General features: G+C 39.6%; 1 long non-coding RNA gene across 1 annotated transcript in view; it reads left to right on the top strand.

Moving 5' to 3' along the window:
• Positions 1-15,626, top strand: part of LOC116410431 — a 28,123-nt gene extending 12,497 nt beyond the window's left edge. The window contains exon 2 of the long non-coding RNA XR_004222403.1: positions 15,082-15,626. This is a non-coding gene — a long non-coding RNA (uncharacterized LOC116410431). The remainder of the gene's footprint in view (positions 1-15,081) is intronic.
• Positions 15,627-15,844: the final 218 nt, after the last annotated feature.

Here is a 15,844-nt window from a genome sequence, read left to right as displayed (position 1 = left end):
ATTATATTTTTTCTGTTCTGTTTCATTGTAATTACTGCAGACTTTTTTCCCTTTTGTTAGCACTTCATATAGGAATAAAAGCTGTAAGCAATAGATACTGTTGGGCTTTTGTAGGATAATTCACTTCCATGAAGATTCTCATCAGTTTAGGCAGTCTAGACAACAAACATATTTTTGCAATGACAGCTCTGAGTCAGTCAATTAGTTTACCGTTTATGAAATATCTAATTTTGTTTTAAGCAATTAAAAACCTAAATAGCCCCAGGTCTCTGCATAAAAGCAAGTTCCCAGTCAACCAATCATTTAAAAAAAAAAAAGCAAAGAAAAACGTGTTTGCTTTGTTTGGTAACATATGAAAGCAATGGGTCTTATCATCTCAAACTGAACAAGTGGTGGCATGAAACATTAAGAGAGGCATATTAAAAACACAGGTGGAAATTTAGGCAACATTTGATATTCTGAAAAGCAGAAAGCAGGGCCCTCTAACCCTAATTATTTATTCTGTAACAAATATCAATGCTAAAGTTGCATAAAGCAGCAGAGTTAAAAACAGATTGTAGTTGCGAAAGACTTTCCCCCATATCTATTATAGGGCACTAAGTTTGCCCAGGTGCAGTAACCTATAGCAACCAATAAGATATTTGCCTTTAAACAAGTGCTTCCTGCTGATTAGTTGCTATGGGTGATTAGACCCGTGGCAAATTTTGCACCATTTTTTCATTACCCTAGGCTCATGGCACACATGGCGGCTTCTTCACCAGCATCCTGTCATTGACTAGAATGGTTGTCTACTTAAAACTAAATGACAGGTATGGCACCCATTATCCAGAACTCGTGAGCCACAGTCAAATGTAAAAAGACTTGAAGAGCAACACAAGCATCATAAAAATTCATGGAGGTGCCAAATAAGGGCTAAGATTGGCTATTAGGCAGCCCCTATGCACACTGTCAGCTTACAGGAGGCTTTATTTGGTAGTAAATCTTGTTTTTATTCAACCAAAAACTTGCCACCAAGTCAGGAATTCAAAAATAACTACCTGGTTTGGGGGCACTGAGAGCAACTTCCAAGGGGTTGATGAGCAACATGTTTCTCACGAGCCACTGGTTGGGGATCACTGCCATAGGTTAAGTCTACCAAACATCATTTAAACCCAATTGGATTTTTTTGCCTTTAATAAGGATTGAACTGGGATCAAGTACATGGTACTGTTTTATTATTACAGAGAAAAAGGAAATCATTTTTAAAAATCTGAATTATTTGATCTATTGAAGACATTCTTCTTGTAATTTGAAGCTTTCTGGATAATGGGTTTCCAGATAACAAATCCCTTACTTGATATTGGCAAAAACATGCATTTGAGCATTTTTTAGCTGAAATCTGCCTATAACATCTGTGTCAGCTGGATTACCAGCTGTTCTGTGTTCCTAATAGCAGCAGAATAAAGAATATCCAGGCGGATGCGGGTGGTCAGTTATGTCAAAGGCTGCAGAGAGATTGTATATACAGAACTTTTTTCTCTGAATATTTGCAGAGATGCCAATTGCTCACATGAATAATTACCTGAAAATTCTCCAAAAAGTGCAATCACAGCAGCATCTTCAGTGGTCAATAAATTCAAATAAGCACCAAAGGAGTATTTTGTACACAGAATACACAATAGCTTGTAGTATAGTGTAGTATACTGCTCCTGTGAAAGTAGAATGGGTAATAACTATAAATAAAGGGTCTCTGTCAACATAAAGGTCCCCATACACCTTAAGATCTGCTCACTTTGTGATGTCGCCAAGCGAGCGGATCTTCGGGTGGGCGATATCAGGAGAATCCAGGCTAATTAGATTGTTTGACCCTGGGGGCCAAACGATCGAATTATAATGACGGCTTTAGGCAAAGTCGGTTCAGGGACCGCATCAACAATCAACAAGCCGATGCGGTCCCCGATCCGACTAGATTTTTAAACTTGCCCGATCGAGATCTGCCCGATTTCAGGCCAGATATTGGTCGGGCAGTTCCGTCAGTAGTGCCCATACATGGGCCGATTAGCTGCTGAATCGGTCTAAGGGACCGATATTGGCAGCTAGAATCGGCCTGTGTATGGGGACCTTAAGAGGCAGAGGGATTAACAAAGTTGTGAAAGCACTTTCTTGCAAAACAGTAGTCTGCCATAATAACCCTTTCATAATAATGCTCAGTGTACAATGCATACCTCCCAACATTTGAAAAATGAAAAGAGGGACAAAAAGACTTATAACGCGCAGTGCGGCAATTTTTGGCCTTGCCCACTCTTGTGGCCACGCCCTAATTGCCACACCCCATTTTTTTTCAAAAAATACTCCTTTTATATAGTTGAAATGGTGGGATCAGACGCAAAATGTGCTATACCCTCATACTGTACTACCTAAGGAAAACAATATAGCAACTCCTACATATGAAATACAAATACAGAGAGAAGGCAGTCAGTTATAAGTGAGTAATAACTATGTACCAGTTTTGCCCCCCCCATACACAGTTCCCCCATAGACAGTACCCCCCATATTCAGTGCCCCCATACACAGTACCCCCCCATAGAAAATGCCCCCAATTGCCCCATAGACAGTACCCCCCATAGAAAGTGCCCCCAACTGCCCCCATAGACAGTGCCTCCATAGACAGTACCCTCCTATAGAAAGTGCCCCCAATTGACACCATAGACACTGCCCCCAATTGCCCCACAGACAGTAGCTCCCATACACAGTGCTCCCATACACAATGCCCCCATAGAAAGTGCCCCCAGTTGCCCCTATAGACAGTACCCCCCATACACAGTGCTCCCATAGACAGTAGCCCCCATACACAGTGCCCCCCATAGACGCTGCTCCGTCTTCTTCTTCTCCGGCTCTCCTTGCTTCTTCTGTGGCGGCGACAGGCCCTTTTATAAGGTTGCGCCCCGTGTGTACGTGTGACGTCGGGGTACAACCTTATAAAAGGGCCTGTCGCCGCCGCAGAAGAAGAAAGAGCCGCACAAGAAAGAGCCAGCACATCCCGCTGCCCCTGATAGTTCAATGAATGTCCCGGAAATGCGGGACATTCATTTAACTATCCAGGACAGCGGGATGTGCTAGAAAATCCGGGACAGTCCCACAGAAAGCGGGACAGTTGGGGGGTATGCACAATGTAGTTCCATAGTACAGTGTAGTTATATGATTTGTGTTATTTAATGTACAGAATGTCAGTGTATTCCCAATAGGGGTGTACTGAAGTGCTGCTGGGTCCCCACGCAAAGAATTTTGGGAAGAGCCTGAAATTCGACGCTCCTCCCTCACATGTCCGCCCCCACTGCCTGCCCGAGCGAGTGCACACATGCTCTCAGAAGAAATGTGCTTATAGAGAGAGCTGACCCTGTGGACTGGGCCCCCTATTTCCTTGGGTGCCCTGTGACCACGGGGTATGCTCCCTTTATAGTTACACCGCTGATTCCCATTTAATATACATAAGGGCACATCCAATGCATGAGTTCATTAAGGTCCTACCTAAAAAGAGTTTCATGTGTTAAATGGACAATAAGATTATCTTTGAAAAGTTTGGCATGAATGGCGAAAAATCCGCGTAACAGAGAAAATGTTGCATGTCAAAAAAAATTTGTCGCGCTCGTCATTTTTTTTTATGAAAATGGCAATTTTTGTAACAAAAAAACAACACACACAACATTTTTTTTTTGATGCAATTTTTTTTGACACAGAAATAATCCACCAAATAATTCGGCAATGCCGAAACACGGAAATTTGCCACGAATCCATGCCTAGCTAATTATTTGTCACCTTTTGTCAAAAATGTCCAAAGTAGCTGCCAAAAGCAACCCATGGGTGGCCATACTATAAGGCAATGAAAAAGATCACAAGGAAATACTTAAGCAATGTTTGTTTAAAGCAATGAATAATATTTCATAATGGAAAAGATTTTTTAATGTGCTAAATTGTTTTCAGGCATATTTTTGCTTATGTTTGAAACATAAACTGGATAAAAGGATTTAGCAATTATCCAAAAAATATGATAATATATTTTATACATGATTTATAGTTATTCTAGGAGGAATGAATTAAAACGCTTGATGATATTAAATTACAGTGTAAACTTTTAAGCCTCAGGCTTAGAGAAGCACCTTGGACCCACAACATATCAGATCTGGTTACTTACTGTCAGCAGTAGCCAGAACATTTTTTTTTTATTTTCAATGATTTATGAATGCTTTGATTTTAGCCTGGGGAATGTGTATTGTTAGGTAATAACTGATGTATGGATTATGTTCACTGAGTCAATCAAACATGTAACACAAGTCTTATTACCAGGTAAATATACAAGGTTTCCAAGCTAATACGCCATCCATAATCCATCTACTGTAATTATATTTCCTGCTTACAGTCTGGCAACGTACAAGAAATGCAGACAATACCTGAAAAAAAACATTAATAAGCATAACCTAGGCATGGATGGAATATTGATTATTAATGTTGTATTTCAGGCATTAAATTGCAACCTACGATTATGGGGGAAATATAAATGTGGTTAACATTATTATGGAACAAAAACAGAACCTGTCCCAGTAGAACCTGCATGTGTAACTTATACAGATTAATGAAAGTCTAAAAGCATTTGTATTTGGGTCTAAAGGTGGCCATACATAAGGAGATAAAAGGTGCTGACAGACAAAGTCATCAGATGATCGGCCTTTGTATGGGGCCCTGTCCAACCGATATTTGGTTGAAAATTGGGCAGATTTCTATTGGGAAGGTTTTAAAATCAAATTGGAGTGAGGAGAGTATTGGTTAGTTGATGAGTTCCTCGTCCCAAAATGTCCACTCAGGCCAAGCAATTGTATCAATCCGTTATCGCCCACCCACGATGGGCATATTGGGTATTTTGCCAAATGAGCTTTCAGTGTATGGCCACCTTTAAAATATGCATGCATTCTCTGTCCTCTCTTCTTTAGTACATTTTTCCTTCATATGGCCACAGTTTACATAGCTTCTGCTTTCCAGGAAGCACTGTGCTGTGAGACTCTGGGAAAACTTTTGCTCTCTTTGATAAGATTTCAGTGGTATGCTAATAATAAAAACATAGTCCTGCTGCAATGGTAAGATAACCTATAATGAAATTCTGTGGAAATTCTGCGACATTTCTGAGTAAATACCATCATATCAGTTTGATATGACACTATATAACTAGCAATAAGATACAAATAAAAATAAATGCAACTGTATGTAGTGCAACAGATGAGTGGTTTCTGTATTTGGGAAAATAAAAGTTACATGATTGCTGTTTGAGCAGAATTGCAGTAAAACCTAGCTATTTAAGTAATGAGATAAATCAGGAAAAGAACACTGTGCCTGTCTGTGGCCTTGCAAGATATTGCTGCCAGGCATGCTGATAAACCCAATTATCTCACAATACACACATTATTATTCATTTCTGCTGGCTGCCTTCATATCACCATTACTCTGTATGTTGAAACGGACAAATAATTCCTAACTCTGCGGTAACAAAATATGTGGAAGAAATGAAAATGATGCCTTGCGGTGGAAAGTTTCTTATCCACAGCAAGTATGCCAAGAAAGGAAAATCCCAAATGCCTAGATTTACATTTCTCTTGATAGGTTTTTAACACCCAGCACAAAAATGCTCTTGCGTTCACACTTTAACTGAGTCCAGGCTGGTGTTTGCTTTGCCAGGGATAACAGTCTCGGGGCATAATTGAATCTCATAGTAGACAGGCAAACTCACACAAAAGAAAGAGAGAGCTTTTATTGCATCCCAGTTTGCAGGGCTAACACCTCTATTGTTCTCAGAGAGGCCCAGCTAGCCGCAACTGGTTTTAACTTGTCCCATAAACCCTTCTCATTTATGTTGTCTCCATCTACTGATTTTCAGTGCTACTTATGTCTAATTTAGCCAAACTAGAATGTCATACCAAGCTGTTTCTCTACCTACATTTCCCTTCGCGTTGAGAAACTGTGGATCAGTAGCAATATTTTAAAGATTGTAAGCTCTATGGGGCAGGGACCTCTTTCCTACTGTGTCTCATACCACATGGCACTTACTCCCTGTGTATTTATATATATATATTTATTGTATTTATTTATTATAACACTTGTCCTCCCTGTGTGAAATTTTGTATTTTGTAAGATTGTACAGCGCTGCGTACCCTTGTGGCGCTTTATAAATAAAGTTATACATACATACATACTTACAAGCCACCTTATGCTAACATTAGGCACAAGGCTTCCCTATACAGCTTTGTTGGCTGCACTGAGTTAGCATGTAATATACCAAAGGATTAAGTGCACTCAGCTCAACTGCTCCTGAGCCAGCACATCAAATTTCGTCAAGGAAAATAGATATATAAAAAAGATGTCTTCACATGAAGGATAAAATGAAGGTTTACTGGTTGTTTTTGTACATAAACTTACCATCTACTTCCATCTACTTACCATCTACCGATGGTCGCACGAAAGATCGAAAATCGCCATGTGTGTGGCCACCTTTAGGTCAGGAGAATGTCTCTTGGTAAGGTATGATGACCAGCTACAAACAATAAAGGCATTTTATTTTTTAAAGAAATAGTGGTGCTGTTCCAGATTGTTTGCAGCTTGATATACCAATGACAAGTGGCCATTGGAGAACCTACACTGTCCTAAAATATATTCAAGTTGCCGTGCATGACAAAAAAGTTATGAGGTAGGACCAGTCTAACTCAGGAATTGTAGGTAATGTAGGACATATTGTAGGACCTTGCTTCAGCCAATGAGATCCAGAAACTAAGGTGGCCATACATGGGTGGTGCCCAAATCCCAGGGCCAAGAATCAGAACAGACTAATTTGGCCCTGCATATGGCCAAATTGGGCCCTGATGCACTTGTTTGGGACCTCTGCAAATTTTGCCACCCACACACTGGGCCAAATCAGGCTGATTTGATCTTTGGCTCTGGGACCAACAATCTGATCATACAGAGATGCCTACAGAGGCCTATCAGATATAGTAATCGGCAAACTGGGAAATAAAACCTACCTAATTGATATTAGCCTGTATCAGTCAAGCAGGCCCGTCGGTGAGCCTCATACACAGACCAATAAGCTGCTGGCACCAGCGATGTTAGTAAAAACAAATGCTGATCTCTGCAAATAGTTCTCTTTATTGGTAAAGTAATATACCTATCTTTTCCCGTAAAATGCTTATTGCAAAAAACATTTACAGTCAAGTTCATATAATGCATTTGCACTTGTAAATGAGTCATTTTTGCACTTGGATGGTTTCTCTGATGGGTAAAATTATAGCATTTTTATGGCTAGGTTTAGACATTCTTCAGATTTTTTCCTACATTTCACAACAGCTTCTGGGCATCAGTTGATCATCTTCTCATTAGTAAAACAGGTGGACTGAACACGTTGCAGGTTTTCATGAAGCCAAGTACATAAAGTTTACCATAACTCACCAGGACAGACAATGAATCTGAAACTCAGCCCTTAAGCACTTTTTTCTATTACCTTTTTTTTTTGTTTTAATATAAGCAAACTGCAACTCTCAATAAGAGACTTTTTAATAAATTTGAAGCACAAACAACGTTAATGTATTACTACTTACCTGTCTTGTTTATAAAAGTGATTGCTAGGGCAGCTGTACCATTTCATCAGTGCTTTACACCACTGAAATACACAGGCTGTAGGTATGGCTTGGATAACATTTATTTCAATGCAGCGTCAGTGTTTGCAGCTGAACTGCTTACTAATAAGCCTTGCAGTAGCAGTACCTGAACTGATTATTTAATAGCCCTTTCACTTGTCTTTTATGGGCTACGTGGCAATCCATAGAAATGCCCTGGAGTTCTTCCCTACTGTTGCAATTGTGGAGTTTCTCAGGCAACACTTGCTAGTCAGTGGGGGAATGCCTAGTCCTGCTGCCCATATGATTTCTAACACATTCAGGAAGAAGCAGTTGCACACAATATACAGTAGCCCCATAGTGGAAGTTGTATTAAGACAAAATAGTGCTCACTCTGCAAATGGTTTGGGGGGGGGGGGGGGGGGGTATGTACTCCTTTCACTGGTTTTAATTTTTCCATGGTATATACATTAAATCACATGAAAGAGAGATTACAACCCTCCTCCCTAAATGCAGTCATGCATAATTATGTACCCACCACAAAACATTGCGCCACAAGGTACAAATAAATTAATATATAATAATGTACAATAGCCATGTCTGTCCTGTAATATATATATCTCCCTATTACTCATGCTTAGTGGTGTCATCAATGATTATTAGTGTTTAGTAATGTTATATGTCTCAAAATTAACCCCCCTTTTGCAAACACAAGGATATTAGAGCCGTGGATAACCCCTAATATTTCATGTAATAAAAAGTACTTAATGATGTCACAGGACTCACTGAATCTTGTAAAAAATGTACCTTTTGTTTAAATGTACCCCTTTAATTTAAAGCTAAACATAGTAAAAGTCACCTTGGCGTTGCTTGACTTTTATATGGTCATTAAAGGGGTAGTTCACCTTTAAGTTAACTTTTTGTATGGTATAGAATGGTCTATTCTTAGCAACTTTGCAATTTGCCTTTATTTTTTTATTTTGTATAGTTTTTTAGTTACGCTTTCATCTTCTGATTCTTTCCAGCTTTCAAAAGGGGGTCATTGATCCCAGCAGCCAAAAAGGATTGTTTTATGAGATTAAGATTGTATTGCTGTTGTTGTTTTTTTATTACTTATTTTTCTTTTCGGGTCCTCTATGCTCATATTCCAGCCTCTCATTCAACCCATTGCCTGGTAACTAAGGTAATTTAGAGCCTAGCAACCAGATATGTGCTGAATTTCCAAACTGGTGAGCTGCTGAACAAAAAGCTAAATATTTCAAAACAACAAATTTTTAAATTTGCTCGAACCCCGAATGCTTTGTAAAAAGATGTGGCCTAATACTGAACCAAATCCATGTTTATTTGACAAAAAGGCATATGATTTTAGGGATTCAGATTCGGTTTGGCCACAAGCGTGGGTTCGCCTGAATCTGAATTCTGCTGAAAAAGGCTGAATCTTGGCCGAATCCTGAACCAAATTCTGGATTAGGTGCAATAAATGATAAAATATGAAGACCAATTGCAAATTGTATCAGAATATCACTGTCTATGTCATCCGAAAAGTTAATTTTTAAGGTGAACAACCCTTTTAAGGTGTCTGTGACCTCGTTTCGTACGATATTCGGTGCATGTATGGTGACTTGGCGAGGTGACCAATATCGCATAAGGCTGCAGATATCGGTCGACTCGCCGATCGGGCAGGTTAAAAGATTTTGATCTGGCGCCATTGAAGGCACCTGAGCAAAATCTACCTTCAGGGCTGAATGGGCAGAAATCCTATTGTTTCTACCTCCATATCTGACGATTCAGCCCTGAATGTCTGTGGAGGGTCCGATGGTCGCACGAAAGATCGAAAATCTCCACGTGTGTGGCCACCTTAAGCGTATCTGGCCCAACAAGCAGCTCTGTAGGTCATATAGCAGCACAAAGTTTAGAATTCCTATTACATGCTTAGGTTAGAGTCATGCTAAGGCCAACTTAATCTGCAATGATCAGTTAGAGAAGTTGCTGATATATAGACCTGTGTTTTCTGCCACAAAAATGTTAGCCATGCCGTTCACTTGTGACGGTTCCTGGCAGGATTTGAGTTATGTTGTTTGTATCATACAAAGTGCAATGTGCTTATAAACCCATTTCCAGTAGCATGTTGATGCTGGGAAGGCATATCTAATTCCACCAGATGTGGTTATTACTGCTATAGGGAATGGCAAGCAGTCCTGCATATTATGTTCCTGGTCATAAACATTTTACAGTTATTATAAAACAATAGTTTAAAACAATGTCTGTAAAACAAATTAGGAGTATCTAATAGCTATGAATATGGACACAGCAGGCAAAGGATATCACAATTAGGGCATCAATAAAGGCACCATTATTGCTGGGAAAGGCAAGTATACAACAGGCAACTGCCTCCTCTGCTACCCCACCCTTCAGCAGCATTGCTCGTACAAAAGAAGGCAATAAAAGAATAAAATGACCAAATAAAATCCATTGGAGTGGTAACATTTTCCTTCAGGAATTTAAAAGAAATACTTTGTTCCTCCTAGAGGGCAATCAGATAATGCCATGGATCAACATTCTACAAGTGTTTAACTTACAGCCCAAGTTAACCTGATGTTTTACAAAGCGTTAAAGGTATTCTATGAATCCTATTTACACCCAGTATTTGCATTATTTACGTGTTCTTATCTCTCGCTTTCTCAATTACATTTTTTTCTATTCAAGCCGCTCCACATGCTACAGTGGTACAGTCATTTGCACACTAGGAATTTCAGCCATAAAACATGGCTGGACTGCCAATTTATTTTTTTGACGGAAAGGAGACAGAAAAAGTAATATTGCTATGACACAGATCCTTTCCCATATGCAAGTATAAATAGCAACCTTTTAAAAAAATATAAAACTTTGCCACTATACTCTTATGTCTAAAAGTAAATCATTGGTGTGGAAGGTGCAACTAGAGGTTGACAGGGTTTGCAATATTTAACCTGGATTCCCTCCCCGTCACCCAATACGCCCATTGGCATTAGTTTCTCTATTGCATTGTCTCCTGTATTGCTTAACTTCTGCCTTTGGGATAGTAGTTGAACTCTTCTAACTGCTTTTGTTTTTTTTGTGCTGAAAAAAATGGGTTGTTTTCCCATCATTCTGAATTCATGATAACTACTTAATGGTGTTTATTTTCCATATTTTTCTTCAGGCCTCTCTGATTCATCTTCATGTAAACCACTGCCTGGTTAGTGGCCATTAAAATTAAACATCAAATATAAATTACATTAGTGCATGGGGAATTCACAAAAGTGGAGGTAGCCCTTTTTTGGAGTAAAAGTGGTGGAAAAACTGGTGGAAAACACTTTCTCCAGATTCACAAACAGAAATCCGCCTAAATTCCGACTCAACCGCCACTTTTCTGTTTTTGGTGAAAGAAAGACAGTTTACAGACACTTTTGTGAATTTGTCGTTTAAACGGCGTTTTTAACAACATTTTTTCCCGACATTTTCAAAATGGAGTAAAGCTCAGTGTAAAGGTCCCCATACATGGGCCGATAATAGCTGCCGATATTGGTCCCTTTGGACTGATGCGGCAGCTAATCGGCCCGTGTATGGGCACTCCCGATGGGCCTGCCCGACCGATATCTACCCAAAATGTTAGGCACCCCCAAGTGACTTAAATCGCCTACCTTTTACCCCGGCTGGTGCCCCTGTTCGGAGAGAACAGGACCAGCCCGGGGTACCTGCAGCGCTTCCTGCTTTGCTCGCGCGCGCATGCGCAGTAGAGTGAATAGTGGAACTTTAACAGAGAAGTCGGCTTTTCACTCTACTGTGCATGCGCCGGTCGTTTAGTCCTTCCAAAACAAACAGGGAGGAGGAAGCGCTCGCTGCAGGTACCCCGGGCTGGTGTTGTTTTCTCCTAACAGGGGCACCAGGTAAGCGATTAAAGACTTTGCCTTTCCTTGTCCTTTAAGGATTTTTATGAGAGAGGAAGTCAGACACCCGAACAATATGTTTACAAAAAAGAAGAAAAGAAATCCTGTGTTTTTTTTGATAGAGGACTTTCTGTGAGTGCTTATGGCTCTATTTACATAGACCTTTCTCATAAAGCTTACTTAGTTTGTACCTTTCCTTCTCCTTTAATTGTTTTTTCCAATCTGTATTTGTCCTCCATTTTGATTTCAGGACTGCTCCTATGCCTAGGATACTTTAACCTATAGTGACTAGATAGAAGTTTTAATACTAAGCCAGATTGCAGTATTTGATTTTCTGAGAGTGTATTACATTATTTAATAGTAAAATCCACCCAAACACAGTGAAGTATGCTAGCTTACAAAGCCTTGCTAGTTCTCCAATACTATACAACACTTTTACAATTCTGGACTAGGGAAATGCTTCATTTTCTATTCTAATCTAGAAAGGCCTGGCCATTACAGTGTTTGAAAACTGTTTTCACTGCGTAACTAGCATTCATCTCATGTAATAAGTACTCTCCACAGAATATTATAGGAATGACGAATGTTTCATGATGGGGTACTATGCTCACTATAAAAATGCCAGACCCTTCTATTACATAAAAGCTGGCCTAATGGTCTTGCTGAACTCAAGCCATATGAAACCCATGATTACTGTGTAGGCAGAAACAGTGCATTGCTCTTAATCATAGTACTGTTTTACTGAGACAATGAAGTATACCCAGACAGCAAAGTGCAGGTTTAAAGTTGCTATGACTGCAAGCTTTGCCAGGACATTTATACCCCCCAAAAACAACTTCATTAATTTGGTTTGAAACATGTTTTTACCTGCAGTACAGCTTCCTTTGTCTAATTGTGTTGTACAAATATGAACTGCAAATATTTGGCATTAACAGCTTCAGTTTACTAGCTTTAATTACCTTAATATTAAAAAGTATAGATGAGGGATATATTACCCTCCTGCAAACAAAATGGACTGTGATAGCTTATATTATCTTAATATGTTGTGTATGTATGTATATCTTCATTTGGAACAATATTATTAAAAATCCAGAGCTTTTCAAAGCTTTCGTGGAAGGCTCTGGGCAGTTTCAGATCAGACAAATGTGGACTATAAATACAAAGTGAGAGGTTATGGACTGGCAAGTTTTGGGGGAAATAAACAGTAAGTATTTAGTATAATGTGCTCCTCTCTTTCATCTATACCCTGTGTATGTGAGATCTGTGTGGATTCACCTTTTCAACTTCAGTGTGCCTCTAAAACTTGTTGCTTGAGCTGGCTATATATTTCAAGATCCTTTTCATTTAGTAAGGCTGCCAAATGAGTGGATCTTTTGCTGATATGCCCACCTTGAGATGGGCAATATCTGGCTGATCCAGTTGTTTGGCTCAGATCATATTTGCTGCTAGGCAGGCAGTGAGGACATTGACCACAACAACACTCAGATGCAGTCCTCAATCTGATGGAAAAATCAAACCTGCCCAATAAATATCTACCTATTTTTTGGCCAGATATTGGTCAGTCAGGCCTGTTTGGTGCCCCCACACATGGGCCAATGAGCTGCTGACTTGATCTGGAAGGTAGTGCATTTATAGGTCTGTATAGCTATGTGTACATATATATGCACCTGGGGGGTCATTTGGAGGGGTTGAACTTGATGTTGACTTGACTTCTGTGTTTTTTCAGCCAAAATTAATTATATGAAAGTAGTTACTCCTTAATAATGCCAAAATATGAATCATTGCAAAACGTTCAGTCATCTCTTGTCTGAAGTGTTTTCTTTTCATTAATTTAAATTCAAAATTATATATAAAATGTGACTTGCATTGACTTTTATTTGACTGTATATTTAAGTAGCAAATTGGTAAAGGTGACTTGGCACTAGAGGCATCATTTATATGCAAGTTTGCATTTAAACCTATGAATGGGACTGATCTGACCCGGAAGCCAAATTATGCTCTCCCTTTAAATTGTAGAATTTTGCTTGGACATACCAAGAACCATACAAATCATTTATGGAGTTCTAAATACAAGGCCAGTCAGTTATTTTCCCTGTTCTCAACAGTTCCGCAGCTGTGATAACCAACGTATGGTTTGTGGAAATTGTACAACAGAGGGTTATCTGACCGACTTGTTCATCATGTGTTCATGTGTTTTTCCAAAAGGAAATATGCCATATACAATGGAAATTCAGTACCACCTAAGTTTCCAGAGGAAGTCTGTCTATAACCTGTAATATTTTTAGCTGCATTAAAAAAATTAATAATTTGTGCTGTGTGATTTCTGCTGAGACAAACACAAGGAAGGCATGTCTAACATGTATCACACATCAAAGAAATATAAATTTTAGTTATTAATGAAATATGATTAAAACTGAAACAATGACAGCACTGCTAGGATTTAAAGAATTGTGAAACAAAAATGTAAATGCAAAATGCAAGGTTTATTACTCAACGTTTAAAGGTGGCCATACACGAGCAGATCCGCTCGCTTGGCGATGTCGCCAAGCGAGCGGATCTTCCCCCGATATCCCCACCTACGGGTGGGCGATATCGGGGACCATTTAGGTAAAAAAAATAGTAATCCGATCGTTTGGCCCTGGGGCCAGACGATCGGATTATGTGGGCGGCAATGGGGCAGTCGGATCGGGGACCGCATCAACGAGCCGATGCGGTCCCCGATCCGACCAGATTTTCTAACCTGGCCGATCGAGATCTGGCCAATTTCAGGCCAGATATCGGTCGGCCAGGCCGCTCTGCTCTCCCCATACACGGGCCGATTAGCTGCCGAATCGGTCCAAGGGACCGATATCGGCAGCTATAGTCGGCCCGTGTATGGCCACCTTTAGTCTCACACTGGAATGAAAAGGTTTCTGTGTGAGACAGAAATGTTCATTAGAAAACTTTTCTCTTTTTCCAGTTACATAGAAAAACACTATAAAAGAAAACATTAATACCAGTACCACCACTGCTGCTGAGCACAGCAGCCCCCAGTCAACTACAATTTCCGTGTTTCTGGGCCCTTTATCTAGTATTTCAAAGTGCCATCACTTTTTGCATAATAACAGAAATTCAGTACTTGCCACCAACCAAAGCCAAACTCCTACATCTGAAAGGATTCAAATACAACAAAAACATGTTTGTAAGCCCAAATGTCAGAGGGAAAATATCTTTCAATCTAACAAGCAAAGCTGCATTCCTATAATAATAATCATGTGCAACATACCTTATAGGGTAATGAATGCTATAGGATGCTGGTAATATAGATTTATATGCACTGAATTGGCTACCAAATATCTAATCACAGCACCTATATGGCACCCTCCATTTTTCAAGCTTGAGTTGCCCTTCAATTCTCTATACAATTGAATATGGCTTGCTGGTAAAACAAAAGGTTGGGTATCCCTGCCTTAGGTAGTTGCCTAAGTCTGCGACATGGATTTTGGCAATGGAATTAATGGAGACATATAACTGAAGCTGTGCTTCTTACTTCTGTTTTCTAGACAGCCCTGTGGACCTCCACGTTACCAGGTCTTTTCTACCCTCCTTCAGCAATAAAACAAGAACACACATCACAATGAAGTTTTTGCCAAAGTCAAAGGGAATCAGACAGAGGCACTTTTGCCAAGAAGCACCCTGAAGTTAAAAGCGGCTACAAAAAGCAATTGGAATTTAGGCTTTGCTAGTGCAGAGACTACCACTGTGCTCTCTGCACTTACAATGTGGCTCCTCTCTGCCCCCTCCAACATGAAAAACCTTAGCATGGAGGAGGGGGGGGGGCGGCATCCTATAGGCTGCCTCATGGACGGAATGCCCCTGGAATCAGATATTTGTTTTCTAACAGCGGATCTGTAAATGCTACCTGCTGATTGGTTGCTCTGGGTTGTTAGACAAGTGGCAAACTTAAGACCATTTATTACCCCTTAAAAGGCTTAAAGGAAATTTATCTTAAAATGCAACAGAAGGAAAGCAGAAATATTGGTCTAAATGTATTTCTCACTGCCAGTGATTTGCATTATATACAATAAATCGTTTTTTTGGTCTAAAACAGCAGATCTAGTGTATGCTCGATTTTCAAGGCTAAATCTTCTTAATAAATGGACCCACTGACATATTTATTAAAAATAAAAAATAACTGTGATGGTAAAGTGAATGACATGTTAATACCCAGTAACATCAAAAAGAAAATGTCTTACTATGTCTGTTTGAATATGATCTTATGTTAAGAAGCTAATTATTTCACCTTTTACTGAATTGCCTGTGTGC

The sequence above is a fragment of the Xenopus tropicalis genome, chromosome 4, assembly GCF_000004195.4.
Source record: "Xenopus tropicalis strain Nigerian chromosome 4, UCB_Xtro_10.0, whole genome shotgun sequence".
NCBI classification, from domain to species: Eukaryota; Metazoa; Chordata; class Amphibia; order Anura; family Pipidae; genus Xenopus; species Xenopus tropicalis.
Note: the sequence above shows the minus strand (reverse complement) of the source record. Positions and strands in the feature narration are given on the sequence as shown.